Here is a 19,956-nt window from a genome sequence, read left to right on the forward strand (position 1 = left end):
CAAAGCAAAAACTTTGTGAAAAAATTCATTGTTGGGATCGGAGTCTACCTCGTAGACGTATGCCACAATGAAGTGCATAGATAATGTTTTAAAACGGAAAGTAAGGACGAAGGTTCCTGATGATGTAGGGGAAGAAGGATTAGATGGTCATACCCATATATTAAAACTTGATGAAACTAATAATAACAATGACTACATAGTTCAGTGCATTTTTTTGCATGTATTACTTTTCAAGGCATTTTAACATTAAATTGTATTTACTTTTATTATAAATTTTATACTAATTTTCCATTGTTATTGATATGCATAGCCTAATCAACAAAATTCCCTGGAGAGATCTCCACATAGTTTGGTTTCTAAATATAGATCCATAGACTTGGATATACAACAAACTTCCAGCTACCAACCATTATGATGCTCACCAAGATTTCAAGGGGTTATTGGGCCAGTAATTTTTTAATCCATATAACTTATTCCACAAAAGCATTAATATATAAATTGGTATGTTTTACTATAACGATGGGATGAGAAATGGATGTTCTATATTTTATATTGTTATCTTTGATTTGTTTTGATTATATATATTTAATTTTTTTAAATCTATATGTTGTTTCTTATTTATGGTGCAGGTGTTGCCTTTGGAACCAGTGGAATCAATGAAAACCCCACAAGATGGTCAAAGTCTGCAGGTGTTGCCTTTAGAACCAGTGGAATCAATGAAAACCCCACAAGATGGTCAAAGTCTTAAGAAAGATGGAAATGAAATGGTTCAAATGCTACAACCATCTTCACATCTAATGTCATATTGCAAAATAAGTTTATATTTATTTATTGATTCGTAAATTGTCATGGATATTCCGCTAGACAGTTCGTCACAACATATATGATAATAATATATTAAAATTCTGAATTTCTATACTATTACAGTTTTATTAAAACTCTAGATTTGTAAATTTAACTGTAATTAGTGTATGCATGCAAATGAAAATTATGCAGAAAAATAGATAACAACAAAATAACCTCACACACACATTGATTATCACGTCCACCGACATATATGTGCAAAGGTCTTTTGGGAGATGTATATTCATTACTCTGAACATTAGATTATACATAGATATAAGTATGTGACTCAAATAGAATTAAATGTAAAAATATGATAAAATTATAACAATATAAATGATCTAGATTGGACATTATATTGTTTTTCATCCATCTCGATGCATTCGAAGTGGAAAAAGTGGAGGAATCAGCTCATGCGACTGTTTTTACCGGCGAGATCCATTTTGGCGAAACAGTGTCTGAAACCTTCCAGGAGCGTTTTGAGGCATCAAACAACATTTTTTGGGGTTTAAAACTTTGTCACTTTAGCCCCAAACGTTTTTATGCTATTCTACACACAAATATTTCCAATGACGCAAGAAGCACATCAATCAGAGTCTGTATGCAAAGGTTATGCCACTTAGAAGTTGACCTTCCAGTTTTCACACCTATAATTCGGGAGGATGCCACGTCAACCCCCATTATTCATAGAAAAGGGACTAGCCAGGTGTTTGTGATGTAAAAGACTCTAGAAGAGTCTATATTGTAACTCTCGTTAAGAGTTAATGTAGTCAAACTTAACCATTAGTAGGCTATCAGGTTGTCTTATAATCGGGCCACTAGGAGGAAGAGGCATTACATCCTTTCGAGAACATTTTGTTCCATAACTGAGCAAAGGTAGCCAAGAGGGATAGTAGGTAGAGAACACAGGGAGGGTTTGTGCACCGTAGAAGCCTACGAGCCACAAGACTAACTTCTTTGTACTTGCAACAAATTTATAGACAGAGAAAGAGAGTGAAGCAACCTCACTTTCCAGGTGGGTTTTCTCCCGAAAGGGTTTCCAAAAGCATATCTTGTATCCATTATAAATTGACATGTAAACAATAGTGATGTTAAAACCATCATAAAAACATTTTCAAATAAGAATCAATATTCATATCTATTTCTTTCTTGTTAATCATAAATGAGCCATGTTGTTCCTATTATTTACAATGGAAATTTAAAAAATAAAACATGTTGTTTCATGAGCCATGTATAATTTTTTTTTTTTTTTTTACCTCCAAATGATCCAAAAATGATTAGCATGCAAACATAGCATGAGTTATTAAAGTATGACAATAATAATTATAATATTGTTTAATTGTAGGTCCAAGATGCTCATCAATAGCCTATGGAGAATCGAAAGAGATAGGCCCATTTTGATTAAATAAGAGAAGCGTTGGTTTGCACTTGAATCCTTTTACATGAAATAAATGGAAGTTATTGAAATTATGTTAGGAAATTGACCCACTTTTTTGAATGATGAGTACTATGGAATTATGAATATTAGAAATATTAATTTTTTGATAATATATTTTAGGAATATTTCAAAATTAAATATATAATCTTCACCTTGCTATATTGTTCGTTCACATAACCATTCGTTTGGGTAAATTAAAAAATTAGCAGTGGCTAATTTACTTTTTTTGGAGTCTCTTGCTGGAGTGGGATATTCTTATACAAACACGAGCTCAAATTTAAAATACATTGGAGACAAACGAACTGGTATTTTTGTCCATCTACTTAGTTATATAAAGTTATTGCAAAAATACATTGATCATAATTATATCTTTTCCTCCTTTTCCAATCATTTAGTTTGAAAGGTTTCCTCAGTATAAACATGAAATTGTATTTTACTAGCGAGAGCTATACGAGTGAGGAGTCGCTTTAAATTAGGAGCGGGGCATGGCTTTGATACGGGTGACAATAGACAAAAATCTTGAAATTCTGAATTAAAATGTAAAATCTTGAAATAATACAAATTTAATTATTGTAAAATGTTGTCTACCTTAGTCTTTAATCATCAAATTAAAGTGTATGACAGAATTTTAAAGTGCCAGTGGAAAACACAAAATTTTTATTGGATTTATCTGAGATAATTGGGAACAATAATTCACAATTCCCTATGTTTTCAAATATAAAATTCATGCTAAAAATTCTTAATTTGTTTGTTTATACAGGACATTATGTCCCACGACTTACTAAAAATATATATAAGTACAACAAAGGAAAGTTTAAACCATTTATAAATATGAAAATATTCATGGTAAACCCTTCTTTCTATAGTTTTAGTTTCTATTAATGCAAATGATTTAGATACACATTTACATATGTAAAAGAATAATATTATTGAAGGTGAGAAATGTAGTTATGGACAATTATTATGACAACTTGGCAACTGTAACAATTATACTTATCGTAATATTACTAGGAATTGCAATTTTAGAATGCAAGACAATTCAACTGACTGTGATCATGGTAAACCTCGACTTCAATATTTTTTTTTAACTTATATGTACTCCAATATGGAAATACACCTTGTTAATACTTTCACCACTGTGTATAATTTGTTGTTTCTTTTCTTTTTGTAATTACTGAGACATTATAAAAATAAGATCGTGCCATGTATGACCCTGAAATTGTTTTCATGAAGAGTTTCCCTGTTCCCAAATTTGAAGGATGGCAAGTAAAACTAGTAAAAATGGCTTTGATATGGGTGACAATAAACAAAAATCTTGAGGAGCAATAAGGGTAGAATTGAGGAGTTTGTAATACATACACAACAATTAGAATATACAAGAGTTGAAATACATATAGGGACAAAGAAATAGATTATTGGTAAGGTTTAACATTTTCGAGAGGCAATAAAGTTTTCAATTAAGATTTTTGAATGTGGTTATTTTATCCAATAATTCAACTTCTCCCAAATTCTGATGCATAATGAGTTCGAAACACCTATATTGGATTATTGAAAGTTCGTTCTGTAAATAAATACCAATGTTCATTAATTTGGCCCTGTGTATTAATTTATTGCACCAAAAAAATTAAAAATAATAATAATTTAACACATTTTCAAAAAAATTATTGTTTGATTTCTAGAAAAATTGAACCAATAAAAATACCAAGAAAATATGCCAACGGTTACACTACATTACTAATTTATCATCATTAATATGGCTAACCATTCGAGTATTTTGCATGGGATATGGAAAACCATGCGAACAACAATATAAAAATATGAATTAAGCGACAACCTTAAATGTATGCACATAAAAAATGTGATCTTAATACTTTGTTATTTAGTGTTTATTGTTTACTAACTCTCAAGGTCTTGCACAAATAAGCAGGCATGACCACATAAAAAATGGAAGCTTTTCTTAATGGTTAGTTTGTGAGAAAATTACTTGTGACTTGGGCGTGCGAAGTATTGGATAGACTAACACAAGAAATTTCCACTCATGCCCTCTACGAATCTTTTATGTTGGTACTAAATTTTCGTTCACAACGAATTACACTCCTGCTCTCTGCTCAACAGGGCACGCTCCAGTTACTACTTGACATGGATGAGAGTCGAGGTGTCATCGAGATCCAAAAGGTTAGATGGGTGAGTTAATTCAACAGTAACTTGGCTTAATTGAACATTGTTCCCCATCCCTCGAACAACTAGTCGTCGTCCCATCTACAACTAGCAAGTCACATCCGTCAGAAATCTAGACACCGGAAAATTCACTGAAGTAATCGGGGAATGTAAAAGCTTCATCCATGGTATACATCACCATGCCCATGCATTAAGCTAATGATTGGATTAGTGCACCACCCTTAAGAATTGCTTTCATATATGGCCTCTTGTTTGAGTTTTCTCATTTTCTGGTGGGTTTTATATCGCTTATGCTATGAAAACTTATGTGCATTTGTTCTTTTGAGTTTCTACAACAAGATGTCCTTAATTACATTGCAATATGACATGATATCGGGGTCTGAGCTTGCTGTGTTTTAATTCTTACATGAGCTTGGGGTCTCAACTAGCTATGTTTTAATGAGATCTAGATTTGTGTATTTTCCCAACTTAGCTATTTGATTTTATTTTTTTTAAATTTGAAAATTATATTCCAATCTGACATGATCTTGGGGTCTGAGTTGGTTGTGTTTTAATTCTTACATGATCTCGGGGTCTCAGCTCACTGTGTTTTAATGAGATCTATATTTGTCTATATGCCCAATTTAGTTATTTGATTTTTACTTTTTTCATTTGAAAATATAATTTTCAATAAAAAATTGTTTTTTCTATTGTTTATAATATAATTTTATAAAAAATGTATTTTTAAATTATTTGTAATATAATTTTAATATATATATTTTTTCACTCTTTAAAAACGCTCAAATTATACTTGAGTACAATTCAAAATTATAATTTCAACAATTTTCTCATAAATTTAAACAAAATCCACAAACAAAAACCATCAAATAGTTAAACTAATCTATTCAACATCATTTTCAAATTTAGAGAGCACCCTCGCAGCCTCACAACAAGGCTAGATAGCTAGCGTTCCCTGCTGCTTAGTTTAATTAATAAACTTTGAAAGATATGAACTAGCTATCAAATTTTAACAAGGGATACAACGTACCTACTCTCGCTTAGTTTAAATATAATTAAAATTAGAGTCAAAAGCAATAAAAAAAATACAACTTTATATTAATAAAAATTACAATTAGAAGTTGTCTTTAAGTGCAACTTTTTGGAGTTTTCGGCGGATTTTTGGTCGGAATTCGGCAAAACAAATTGTGTCCAAATCTTTATTTGTGTTGTTTAAACTAGATTTTTTACTGGATATATCGTTTCAAGCCCTCAAAAACCCCTTGGACACTTCGATTGTGAAGAATTCACCAGTAAAACTTTTGATTCAATGAATCCCTCCCAGATTCTAAACAAATTAGATCGGAAAACTTTTCAAAAAGTCGCACTTAAAAACTACTCACAATTAAAATAGCAAGAAAATTGACCATTGCATTATATAATGCGACATGCTTGCACTTTTACGCATTCTTAGTTTATATATATGCGTAGTCTAACTTATGGATGGAATAGATTTTTTCACTGAAATTTGACAAAATAATTTCAATAAAGAATGTGATTTTTGTTATTTAAAATGTTTTTTTGAATGCATAAATAGATTCAACACCCTGAAACCCCCTCGTGACACTCAAATTCTACATATTAAACAACTTAAACCTAAGTTTTTAAAAATCTCTGTTGGATTTTAGTTAAAATTAAATAGAAAAAATGTCCCAAAAAGACGACTTCTTCTATAAGTTATATTGCATATACATATATGCAAGTAGAGGATAATTATTAATGTACACATTAATAACACTCTACTTTGCAATGAGATGATTATTAAAGATATTATCAACAACATGTAGTTACGTTCATATGTGGTATGGTAATCGTGTTTGTCCAATTAACTTATTAATGTGGCACAAGCTATGCGAAAAGTCATTGTCAATGAGATCTATTGCTTGAATGATTTTATACACAACTTTATTATTGATAAAATTATATCAAACATTCATTATACATTTATATACAAAATTATATTTACGTTGATAGGCGCCTCTTCTTGAAAATGGTGAGCCCAACCTTCATCTACCCTTTTTGTCCTGTGATGACATATGTCCCGTGGTGTGTGAAAGACATTTATTCTCAGTTGTGAACTTTCCCCATGTTGCATGATTGTGGTCTCCACATATTTCTATGCCAATAGATTTCTAGTGTCTTCAACAATCCGTTGTCGCCTTTCTCATCCTTTGCTTGTGTCATAGTAGGGAAAAGAGAAAAAAAAAATTATTATAAACAACAGAAAAGCCCCCAAACTGATGCGGACGATGTTCTGTGCCTGCTTCCAGAAACAATACCTCCAAGTTTTTCTATTGGCTAGGCTAAATCATCCATGACCTTTATGAACGCTACCTAGGTTCGATCCTAGATGATTCTCATAGATAAAATCTCTTCGTAACGCAAAAAAGATCCAGAAGATTGCCAATAAAACTCAGCTACATAATAGTAGTTGGACACGCAGAGGCTCTTGCATTCATCCAAGCTTGCTTGAGGCAGACACAAATACCTGCTTGAAAAATAATTGATTCCTCGTAGCTGCATCAATATCGTAAGGGACACAGTAGTTGGGAAAGAAACATATACCATTGAAGAAATCGATGAAGAAATTATTTTCTACTGTCAATCTCAATGAGGTATGCAAATAAAGCTTTATGTTCGCGTTGAGCTCCATTATGATATATCGGAAGCCTTCTGGAAATTGGAGAAAACCATGATAGAGAACTCGTACAACATCCCCATACGGGGCCAGGGTTCGTTGGATCAGAGGGTCCAATTTCAAATTCAATGGTTGACCTTGGGTGCTTATCTTTCCATTGACTCGAATATAACCTACAATCAAGTTATGTTGATGACAAAGATTGCTTCAGGTTTTTGTCATGAATTTTTGTGTTCTATTTTTCTCTGATCGGGATTTGAACAACAATTTGCATAACAATCCATAGTTTGAGTTGTTGGATCCTCCTAGAATTAGAGTAAGCTAAACTGTATGATTATAACTAAAATTGTGAGGCTGAATAAACTTTTGTCATGTTGATCATCGTTAAAATTGTAAAATTCAAATTAAATGTTCCATCTAAGTTGATAAAAGAATTAATCATTAATTATTAATTTTATATAATTTAAATATTGTACGAATTCTTCCAAAACAATGAATTTAAATAATTAAATTTAATTATAGATTAAAATATTTATTTTAAAATTAAAATCCACAAAATTCCCCCCAAAAAAATCATAACACCCAATTCCATTGATTTAATAAACACCTATCGTTATATTTCCTGAACATATTAAGCTCCAAAACACCATATGGTAAAAGCTGCGACACGAGTGTATCCAGGCGATTCTCAAAACTCTGTCAGAGTAGCCCGCCAATTCGATTATATATCAAGAGATTCCCCTTGGAACTTAGCATCACGCGGTAAATGATTGTAACATTTATAGACCAAATAAAGAATTCGTCCTCACCTTTTAGCACCAAATTTTTATCCTATTGACAACCAATTTTGTAGTCCATGACACTGGCCTGTTCTTTTTGCCATCCAGACGACCACTTTTTTGTACAAAAGTTTACAATGGAAGAGAAAAAACTTTACATCCACGGAATGGAATTTAATGCTGAATTGACCTCCCTTGCTCTCGAGGATCATTGGAGAGGCAATGTTGGTTGCACTGACTATAAAGTTATCACCTTGCAATTTTTTTTATTTTTATTTTTAATTTTTTTTTAATTGTAATTTTAATATTAATTTTTTTTTTTTCCGAGGAAATAGAGTTCGTAATTTCTATTAAAAAGAAAATAATAGAGATTACATGTTGTTGATGCCAAGGCATATGCTGTAATGTGGTTTAATCCACTGATCAAAGGATTTACAAAATAACATCCTGAAATGTCCAAACTGTAGGTACTGTGTTCAGTATCCAAAACAAAAAGAAACCAAAATAACAGTGTCTCATGTACCGGTAAATAGACAGGTAACTGAGGCATAACATCCTCATGCTATGAATGATAGATATAGTGCCGAATTAGTGCATAGCTGATATATACAAAAAATATGAACATGTAGATCAAAAAACTTCTAAGTATAGGGGGGTTCCCCCTGTTGCAGGCCGTCGATGTATGGGCAGTGGTAGAATCTGTGCATGCCTTCTGGAGTGTACTCTTCAATCTGCCAGTCTCCTATAGGGCGATCCGCCGCTTCTTTCGAGAGCCGGTCAGCAAGCGCATTTCTTTCCCTGTAGATGTGAGAAACAATGATCTGGTCAAAATGTGTTTTTAGAAAAACAATTTCTTCCAAGATATGTTTCAAAGAATATGCATGACATAAAGTTTTATTGTTTTCCCAATCAATCACAATCTTTGAATCCCCAAAAATTTGTATTTGTCTGCAATGTTTGGTAAGAGCAAAGTAGAGGAGATGTCTCAGAGTGATCAGCTCAGCATAGTTGTTTGAGCCTGTCCCTATTCCCAATCTCAGGTGATAATAATGAGAATCTGTTAGATGAAAAACAATACCCCCCCCACATCCTTGTAGAGGCGCAGCCCCGTCAAAAAATGCCCAAGGCATTTCCTTGTTGATGATTTCAGGCTGGATGTTCCTAGGATTATTTGTTTTATGCTCGAAAGGAATTTCTGTGTAGGTCGCGCAGATAGATGGCGGAAGATGATGCCAATTTACTCTATAGTCCTCAAATATTATGGCATTGCGGTTGTTCCAAATGAACCAGGACACCACCGGAGGAAGGTTCCTGGCCTTTTCGGAGGACACCGCAGACCACCATTGATCCCAGGCAGAGGGTATATCAACACCCTGCCAAACTGTGCTAATTTTGAGCGCCTGAGTGACTTGATGCCATATGTCCTTTGCAACTTTGCAGTGTAGGAAAAGATGGGGCGTCGATTCCTCCTCTTTTTTGCAGAGGACGCACCAAGATGCTCCTGAGAATGCCCGCTTCCTAAGAGTGACACCTGTTGGAAGCTTATCAGCTAAGGTGTTCCACATAAGAAGTCTGGCACGAGGCTGTGCTTGTAGCTGCCAGACATCTCTCCACCAGCTTTTAAGAATGTCCGACTTCTTCGCTTCTATTAACTTTAAGTAGCCGAGCTTTGGTGCATATGAACCTGATTTAGCGGGTGCCCAAATTAGTTCATCTTCCTCCTCCTGTAACTTGATGTGAGTTTCGGTAAGAGCCTGAATGTATCCTTGCCAAAGTGCAGACCAATCCTCTGGCAGATGCCATTGCCGATCCATAACCCATGCTTGTGTAAATATAGTTGATTGTTGGGGATCACCGATCTGTGCCAAAAATTTGATGCCTCTGTTGTTGAGATGTCGGATTAAGCCTTCAGGCAGTAGATGTGCATTCCCAGAACCAGGCCATGGGTCTAAACCGATGCGAACCTGTGCACCATTCCCTATTTTCCATAGTAGATTATCACGGATTAGAGGCATAGCTTTTAGAGTGGCCCTCCAGATTGAGGATATGCCTATGTGGTTCCAATTAGGTCTGCGGAGCCATTCCGTAATGCTGGAAGGCAAAATGTATTTGTGGTGTACAACTTCCGCCCATAAGCTGTCCATCTTAATGAGTGACCAACCCTGCTTTGCAGTTAAAGCTTGTGCAAAATCTGACAGTGATTTTATTCCCCATCCTCCCCATCTCTTTGGCATGGAAACAAGAGACCATCTGGTCCAAGCAAAAATCTTACCCTTTTTATTGCCATTCCACAGGAATCTATTACATATTTGTTGAATTTTTTGTAGTATGCCTTTTGGAATCCAAGTGAGTGACATCCAATAGACAGGGGTAGCCTCGAGCACAGATTTGATCAATAGAAGTCTGCCTGCTTTTGAAGTCTGAAACCAAGGTATTTTATGCCATCCATCAACTGGCTTTAATATTAATATTTCAAAAGATTTAAACATTATATTTATTTATATAAAAATATAATTTCAATAATTAAAGTGATAGGCTTCTCTTCTTGAAAATGGTCAGGCTAATTTTCATCACATCTTTTATGCTCATGCTCACTGGGCATGGTGTGCATGACTTCCATGATATTCCTACACCCTAATCGTTGTTCCACCGATGAAAGAGAAGAAATAGAAGAAGCTCAAAGCTTCTCTACTTTCAATGTTATAACAATCATCATGGCAGTTTATTTTCTCGCCTGCAACATCACTAGAAATCACATAATTGTTCTCTCACACATTTTTGTGGGTTCTTGCTCGTAATTCTTGCAACACCTCTAGTTGTTTCTATGAAGTTTTTCATTAGAGAAATGTATTCCAGACACGAGCAATTGATCCCATCAGTAGTTGAAACTGACTCGAAGAATTTGAGCATGTTAATTTCATTGTCTATAAAATTCACGACCATAGATGACTACCTTGCTCAGTGTAGAGCTTCTCGCAGTTAGCCTTAGTGTAAAATCCAATTCAAAATCTAGTAACTAAGGCTTAACATTATGCTTTTATGAACTTTTCAAAATTGCAATTTAAAAAAATTGTAATTTTGGAAAAAAATGAAATTATTGTTTTCTATGCAACAATGTATCAACCACCCTCTAATACCCTTTTCTGAACATTAAATTGTCCGTGGATCCACTCTCCATAGGGACTCTATTAAATTTGTGAGGCATATGTCCATTTGTTCTATTTATTCATGTTACATAGATTTACAGAGTGACCCAATGGCCATTTTCCTTGAATACTGAACCCACAACAGTGGACCACTTTCATCCACCTAAGAGACCTCTAGTGCTTATAAAACCCTATTAGGCCAACACCAATTATAACAATCTTTCCTTCTCGTGTTTGATTTCTACGAAAATTACCAATTCAATGAAATTCTAGATTGAAATAATCTTACTGTAGCCCTTTTATTTGTAAGTCACTGGTGTGACCTGCTAAGCCATCGAACTATTGTGGGTGTTTTATTTGAACCCTAAGCTTTGTCTGCCACTGTGATAACGTGGTTATTTTCCTTCCCACTGAACGAAAAATGTGAATATTTTGATAATCCAAGGATTTTAGGATTGACTAAGCTTCTCTTGGGATTTCAGGATGTTTAGCAAGGCATGCTTTGTTGGTTGGAGCTCTGAGTTTTGCTAGCTCAAAGTAAAAATATCATTTTTTTTTCTTTCTGGGATATAGGTGATTTTAGAAGTTATGGACAAATGATTCTTTTTGTTTTTGAAGTGCAACAAACCACTGAACACAAGGATCTTCTGTTTAGCTTTTGTTTAGCTAAGCTTTTAGAATAGAGTGCACTATTCCATTGAAATCACCCAGAACTTGCACCCGATCTCAATGGTTATTCCTTTCTCTAAGGGAATTGAACCTTGGTGGGTGGCATCACATCCCACCACCTTGATCATCAAACTCCAACCCCATTGAGAGCAATAGAATTTTGCAAATAATATGATGTTTTTTTAGATTCCATTTTCATCGAGAGTTCATGTGCGTTCATAAATTTTCACCCAGTTTACCAATTTCCATTGATGTGATAATTGTTCATAAAATGCTCAATGGGAAAAAAGGTTTAGCACCATTATACAATGTTGATAAATGTTGAGTGGTTATAAGTTTGAAAACTTTGATTTGTTTGTCTCTGTATTTTTCTGAACTTATATTCTTCTCAACATTCATTAAATAGATTTAATGTCCAGTTTGAATTGAACTTCAGGTTCAATATAAGCGGTTTCTTGAAGAGGATCTACAACATACATGTGGTTTTTGTGGGTGATTCCACTGGGAGGAACCAATGGGAGTCTCTGATTTGCATGCTTGTAGAAGCAATTCTGAACAAGAAACAGATTTATGAAGTCAATGGAAATCCCATAAAAAAACACATGGGATTTCTGTCCTTCAGATTTGTAGATTACAATTGTACAATAGAGTATTACAGGGCACCATTTCTAGTTTTCCATGGCCGCCCACCTAGAGGAGTTCCTCATGAGGTATAAACCACGCTGATAGTCGACACCCTAGATTATACTTCACATTTATGGTCTAATGGGGATGTGCTCATGTTCAACATAGGACACTGGTGGAACTATGGAAATACAATTAAAGGGTATGTATGGTTTTTGATATTTCATTTTTTAGGATAAAAAAACCATGTAAGTTTAAGGAATGTAATGTTTTGACAGAAGTTTTTTGTAGGGGTTGTTATTTCCAAGAGGGAAATACAGTGGACATGAAGATGGATGTCGAAACCACACTCCAGAGAGTAATGAAGACATGGGTTGAATGGTTTCTCCAACATGTCAAATCTGAGAAAGCCCATCTATTTTGCGTAGCTATGCTCCTATTCACTACAAATAATTTTGGCCTCACTAGTCCATGTCAAATGCTTTCAATTCATAGGATGAAACATCTATGTACTAGATGTGAGAAAAGAAAATAGAACAATTCTTCTATGTGATTTTTATTTTGAATTGGTCACAAGCTCATGACTCAAATATTGCAACATGCTTTCCTCTTAAATGGTAGGATTTGAAGATTTTTAAGGGTATACTTGTATTTAAAAGCTTAATCTCATATATGTGTCTTTCAACATCTTAAAATTCATAGGAGGGTCCTGGAAAACTAGAGGGAAGTGTCATAAGGAAACTTGGATAGAGTTTATTTCTACTTGGTTTCAATGGGAGCCAGTAAGTAACCAGATCATGTTTGAAGCAATCAGACAACTCAATGGCAAGAAGAATGTGCAATCATTAAACATAACATATTTGATCGAATTCAGAAAGGATGGTCATTCCTCATTATACTATTTGGGGAATGGGCATGGACTAGATCCACTCCACAAGAAAGATTGCAACCATTGGTGTCTACCCGGTGTCTCGGATACATGAAATCATCTTCTTTATGGCTACCTGCTTTCCAGTGGATATGAAATAGATATGAGCACATTAATTAAAAATGGATAACATTATTGAGTAACCTACATTTTTGGATGGTGCAAAATTTGTTTCCCTGGTACCGCAACCCACAAAATGGGAGGTGGATTGTTAAATTAATCTCATAAACAACAAAAATATCTACTGATAAGAGTTCCTTTTACTTAACACATGCCCCGTGATCCAGGGGGCATTCTTTTGGAGAACAAAATCATAATTTGCAGTAGTGGTAGAATGGAAAAACATGACCTAACTGTAAGTGGAAAATCATGACCCTTCATGCTGCTTTAAAGTTGGGCCATATTCTCAGAGATCATGGCTCCTATATAATTAACATAAAGTAGCATGGCCATACCATCTGCATGTGAAGTAAAAGTCACATTTTTTTTTTGGTTTTCTTCCACCATTGGGGTTTGCTTGTTACAACTTGTATTTCATTACTCAAGGTTGTGTAAACACGTGAATTGTACAAATTACACGAGAATTTAATTTAAATATGATTGATCTGCCCTCTTACGCTTTTGGGTAAAGGAATATCCACTTTATTGATGGTTGTAACGTTAACAAATTTAAATAGAAAAAAATGAACTTAAGGTTGGAAAATTTGAAAAAGGATGAATTGAAGATTGTGATATTTTTGGTTATTACATAGTTATTCCTGTGTTTTCACATTGGAAAAAAAGAAGTTATGCCCTTGGTCTAGGTTCAATCTAGCTCAAGAAAAAATAAATTAAGGCAATGAGCTGACTACTTAGTGTGTGGCCTTTCATAAGGTGAGTTGGGTCATTATGGCTTCCCCATCCTCGAACAAGCTCCTGGTCTAATCGAAGCTGAGACCAGTCTCGGGGATTGGGCATGTTGTTGAAGGCTTTATGGGTAAGGTAATGATCCTTCTATAGAAGGTCCCGAAGCCAAGGAAGCACATGGTAAGAAGCCATCGGTCTTTAGTAGGTCTTCTTTTAAAGAACAATCTTGACTTGTGCAGGTTGAGGGCATATTTTTCATGTACGTTATCAAAAGCTATTACATGAATGACTGTTGTGTAGGCTGCAAGGGATCATCAAGGACTAGATGTGGCTCAAGGCTTGCAACATTGTGACACCACTGATCCAGACCCAAATTCTTGCCCTGTTTCTGAGGAGAATGTGGGACTGAAGCCAAGTTCTAATTCAGAGTCCATGGATGGAGACATGAGGGAGTTATTTGAGTCTCAAGAAAGTGGCCATATGGAGAATCAGAGATTAGAAGATATTTCTTTATCATTTATGTTACAGGGTGGGATTGTGCACTTATGGTTCTGTTGGTTCGTTCTTGAACTTATGTTTGCTTTCAACCTTGTAGAGTAGCCAAGGTCTAGGTATTATGCTTTTAGTACATAAAGGTAGGGTTCATGTTTTCCATTTGGCCATCTCTCCCTCCATATTTTTTTCACTATTTTGTTGAGGGTGCAAAACAAAAAAAAACCTTCCATAGTGGCATGTGCCTATCACAACATGCAAATGGTAACGCTCTTGGAAGTCTCCCATTAAGCTCTATAGTTTAAGTGTAATTCAACCCAGACCCTGTCAAAATTGAAATTCAATTGTAATAATCTCCAACTGTAGAATACTCAGTGTGTGTTTTCAGGAAGTATGAATAGAAACTGAAAATATAGTTATCACCAGTAAACACAAAAATTCAAGTGTAATTCAACCCAAGCCCTTTCAAAGATGGAATTCAAGTGCACTGAACTCCAACTATTGAGTACTCAGTGTCTATTTCCGGGGAGTATGAATTTAAATTAAACTTACATTTTTGAACAACAAACACAAATCAATTAGTGGATTAGAAGAGAATTCCTCTGGTTTTTTGTACTCTCAATGTGAGAATATGAACATTACACTTTCAATTAAATCAATAACTAATTGGTTATTGGATCATTATTATGAATATTCTTAACTTATATGTAGCTATTTGAATTAAGATAGTTAATCTATTTTATTTTTGTTTTATATTTTAAATGTTTGTAGAAAGTTATTTATAGTTAAAGTAAAACTATAAAAAATAGAATATGAAAGATTCAAAATTGAAAAACACTGATTGTTTAATGTATTTATTAAATGTATAAAAAAGTCAAATGTATTGTATAAAATTATAATTATAATTCTAAACCATTTTATGTTTATAAAAATATATTTTATTATATAAATAAGTAATTGATGGAATTATATCTAACATTAATTATACATTTGGAGGTTTGGAATCTTCCTACTCCAAAGAAAATACATCGAAAGGAATTCACATTCAAAAATATCATGGTTGTGGCTATCTTCTAAAGTAGAGTTGGATTATGTAAACTATCATCCACAATAGAATTGAACAAATAAATACTAGCAATTGTCCCAAAAGGTACAAAGAGAGGCCGATAGGATTATTAAATTAGAATTGTTGAATTTCTCTAGAAGAGATGTTGGTTCAAGCCTAATGGATGATTGCTTTTTATTATTTTAAAATTGTATTGATAATTCATTGGTTTTACTTTCAAAAGCTTGAAGGAATTTGAAGAGCAGGTATAGAATTTCTTTGTGGGATTTGATCCCAAAATCACTGATTTGTAGATATATACTCAATGAAATGTTAATTGGTTGAAACCCTGCACAAATGTTTGATATAAGAAAATAAGCCGAAAAGGTTGAAAGGCTTAATTGGTTTGTGGAAAACCTTGTTTTCTTGGACTGGATGAATTACTTAAATATAGATGAGAAGGAATTTTTTTAGTTTTGCGAATTACTAAAATATAGATGAGAGGGATTTCTAAGTTTAATGACATAAATCTAGTCCCATTTTGTAATAAGGATTGAGCACTCTACTCATAAATTAAAATGAGTTGCAATATACCATAATACAACTGACGATGATTATTTAATGATTTGCAATACACCCTATTACAATTGGTAATGATCATTTGGACATTTATGAGACCATTTAATTGGTGTAATATCATGGTAAGTATCATCACTTACTAGAATTTGTGAACACTAGTTGTATAGATATCCTACATGTGTAAGATTGTTAATTATCATGGTTGTTTTGTTCATGTTAATGTGGTTTTTTTATTTAAAAACATGTGCCTCTTACAATTTGACAAAATATAATTTTTTGTTTGAAAATAAATAATGAAATTTGCATTATATAGGAAATGTTATCAACCTCAAATCAAATTATTTTTAAACAAACCTAAAAAAAACACTAACTCCCTCAAATTTACAACATCAACTTAAGAAGAGGCGCCACTAAAATCAAGAAGGAATTTTCATTTTTAATTTATGGAAACTTATGATTCGCTATGTTAATAAATCCAAAACATTCTTAATGTAAATACATGTTCATCTAAACATGTATTTACATTAAGGATGTTTTGGATTTATTAACATAGCGAATCATAAGTTTCCATAAATTAAAAATGAAAATTCCTTCTTCATTTTAGTGGCGCTTCTTCTTAAGTTGATGTTGTAAATTTGAGGGAGTTAGTGTTTTTTTTTAGGTTTGTTTAAAAATAATTTGATTTGAGGTTGATAACATTTCCTATATAATGCAAATTTCATTATATATTTTCAAACAAAAAATTATGGAAAGAAAGGACTTGGCTCAATGGAATGGGCAGATATACCGTGAATATTAAATTAGAACGTTAAACTATAGGTGTCATCCTCATCCACGTGGCATCCGTGCTTGGAAGGTTTCTTATTAGGCCGATAGGCCTTCCTCTGAAAGAGCTTTTCGTTGACCTTTTGATTCTCAGATAGACATCTGGCACATCTGGTTTAATTGACATCTGGCCTGTGTTTATGTGATCTGATTGATCTTTGTTCAAGTTAAATATCTCATATCTTTGTGACATCTGTACACAGATTTCTTTTTGACATCTATACACAAATTTCTATTGACATTTGTGCGCACTGCCAGGCTTACAGAAGAATTAGTTTGAATTCATTATAGAGTTAGTTTTTGCTTTGAGTGCTTCTTGGTCAAGAAAATAACAGGATCGCTTTAAAATGATATCCTGGTGCCGAGAATAGCGGGTAATCTGTTTCTTTTGCAGAGCTTTAATCTCCAGAAATTTCAATTAGGGAAACTTAATACAGATCCTGGGAGATTTTTAGTCAAATTCAAGCTAGACTTAAGCCACAAGATCGGTGGGCGAGGAAATAAATCAATGCTTGTATTTTCCACTCAAATGCAAACGGCATAAAGTTTTCACAATTTGGAAAAGGAAACAGACCCGTTGTTAAAGCCACTGTAAATAACCCTCATTTGCTTTAGAATGGAAATTTTCCTTTTTTTGGTTGGTAGATTGATTAAACTCTCTGGTTTTCTACCGTAAATAACTATGTTTTCCTTTGGAAGGAAATCCCTTGCCGGTGGATTGCTTGAACTCTATTGCTTTTCCTGGTGTAAATAACTTTCTGTAGTTTTAGAAGATAATCCTCTTTTTCCTCCTTTTCTTTTGGAAGAAGCATCCTCTTTTGATAGGTTGAACAAATTTGATATGAGAAAAAAAACGTCTTATCATTCGGCTCTGATATTTTGTAGCTTTCTTCTTCTTTTTCTGAGAGTCTTCAATCAGGGAGCGTTCTCAAGGGTTCGCTCGCTGTAGCTGGATCATTATTATTTAAGAAATATTTTCAGCGCCAGAGCAATATTAAATCCGGCGAACTGTAGTTTATCTTCATTATTTTCCTCAGATTTTGAGAAAAAAATTCAGATACATATTTCAATATAGTGTTTTCAATCTTTAAAGAACAATGGATATCGTTGATAATTTTTTTAGATTTGCCGATTTCATTTTGATTCTCGAAAGTAAACTAAATTTTATATTTACAGATTTCGTTTTCCTTACGCAGATGTAAGAGATTCAATACTCTAGGTCGTCAAAGCTTCCAGCTGGTCAAGCGGTGCACACAATTTTCTGAAACGATGTGCTGAAGCAGGAAACATTGAAGCCTGCTACACTCTAGGCATGGTAAGCGTGTTGATTCTTTAATAAAAGTCCGCGTAGTAGCCCATGAGATTACTTTATTTAAACGTTTACGATTCCAGAGAGCTACCTTAATTTACTCCCCTTCATGTGCAGATCCGATTCTACTGTCTTGAAAACCGAGGCAGTGGAGCGTCATTGATGGCCAAGGCTGCCATTTCATCACATGCCGCAGCCCTATACTCCTTAGCCATCATTCAGTTCAACGGAAATGGAGGCACAAAGAAAGACAAGGATTTCAAAGCCGGGGAAGCCCTCTGCGCCAGGTCAGTATTTCTTGGCCACGTGAACGCCTTGCGAGAGCTCGGCCACTGCCTGCAAGACGGTTACGGCGTTACCAAGAACATAGCCGAAGGAAGGAGCTTTCTCGTTCAGGCCAACGCCTGAGAGCTCGCCTCAATCTTTCCCGCCCATTACTTTAGAACACATCAAGATACACGGCTCCAACCTTTTGAACCATGGCTCAAGAACCTAAATGGCAGCAACAAATGGCAAAATCATCTCAATCCTATTGATTAATTTTGGTCCTAAGTTGAATGCAAACAAACAGAGATGGATCCACCAAATTTTTTGACAAGTTTGGATCTAAATATGTGGAAACAATTTATGATAAACCTAAATATTAAGAAAAATAGACACTTGGACCAGAAACATAGAGAATTCATATTTCTTTTATCTATTTTGCTCCAAATCACTCTCACAAATCTAAAAAATGTGAGCTTCTATGAGAAACATTGATTGTGTACTTTAGGATGGGAGGGGGGTACTTTATACGCAAAAGATAGTGTTTTAAGGTCCCACACTTTGACTATTTTATTTTTTATTGTATTCTTTTTCATGTGATTTTAACCTAAATGATTTTCTTTGGAGGATCAGCCAACCCAACGTTTCTAGCAAGTTGAAAAAAGGACTCCAACAGAGCCTTCAATGCTTCAGTTCAGAAACATATCTAAGTTAGGGCTTCATTCTCGTTTTTGCATAAATAGTGGTTTTTGTAAATTTTATTTCAGATGTTTAATCAACAAAGTTTCTCTCAGATATCTCTTCCTCCATTAGAATTGGATTTGCAGGTGCAATCTACTTGGTTGTGACTTGTGAGAGTGTCCCCAATACTTATTTTATGCTTTTAACTCTTACTTTTGATATTTTGAGCTTCATGTCTATTATATTTCTGCTTTTACTTTTAGGTCAAATTAGTATTGAAGTATCGGTTTTCCATTTGCTTTCAGGTACATTACAATCCTAACAACAAACCACTGGTAGCAGAGAAATTACACAAGTTTTATCCAGACCTTCTATGTCTGCCATACTTCTAAAGCATACACAAACAACATTACTCTTTTCACATAGCAAAAAAGCTAAAGAAATCTGATAAACCTTTTCGGCCAGTACCAGCACACAGGATCTCACAAGACCAGAGGTTCTGGGAAGATTCTGTCCTCACCTGGAATAATCACTATCCAAGCTCTCTCAAGGAAAAATCTTTCATTTCCAAATTATGGAATCTGATTCCAAAGTTTGTCACTTGGAAAATTTGGAATAAGATCATCTTCCATTAAG

At 34.1% G+C, this 19,956-nt stretch overlaps 2 pseudogenes; both read left to right on the forward strand.

The window, feature by feature from the left end:
• The first annotated feature begins 11,787 nt into the window (after positions 1-11,787).
• LOC149253274 (protein trichome birefringence-like 11) lies at positions 11,788-13,409 on the forward strand (annotated as a pseudogene).
• An 842-nt stretch (positions 13,410-14,251) lies between these two features.
• Positions 14,252-18,915, forward strand: LOC149253275 (F-box protein At1g67340-like; annotated as a pseudogene).
• Positions 18,916-19,956: the final 1,041 nt, after the last annotated feature.

This window comes from Pinus tabuliformis, chromosome 7 (assembly GCF_031772625.1).
Source record: "Pinus tabuliformis cultivar Carrire ecotype Pingquan chromosome 7, CPIR1, whole genome shotgun sequence".
In the NCBI taxonomy this organism is placed as follows: domain Eukaryota; kingdom Viridiplantae; phylum Streptophyta; class Pinopsida; order Pinales; family Pinaceae; genus Pinus; species Pinus tabuliformis.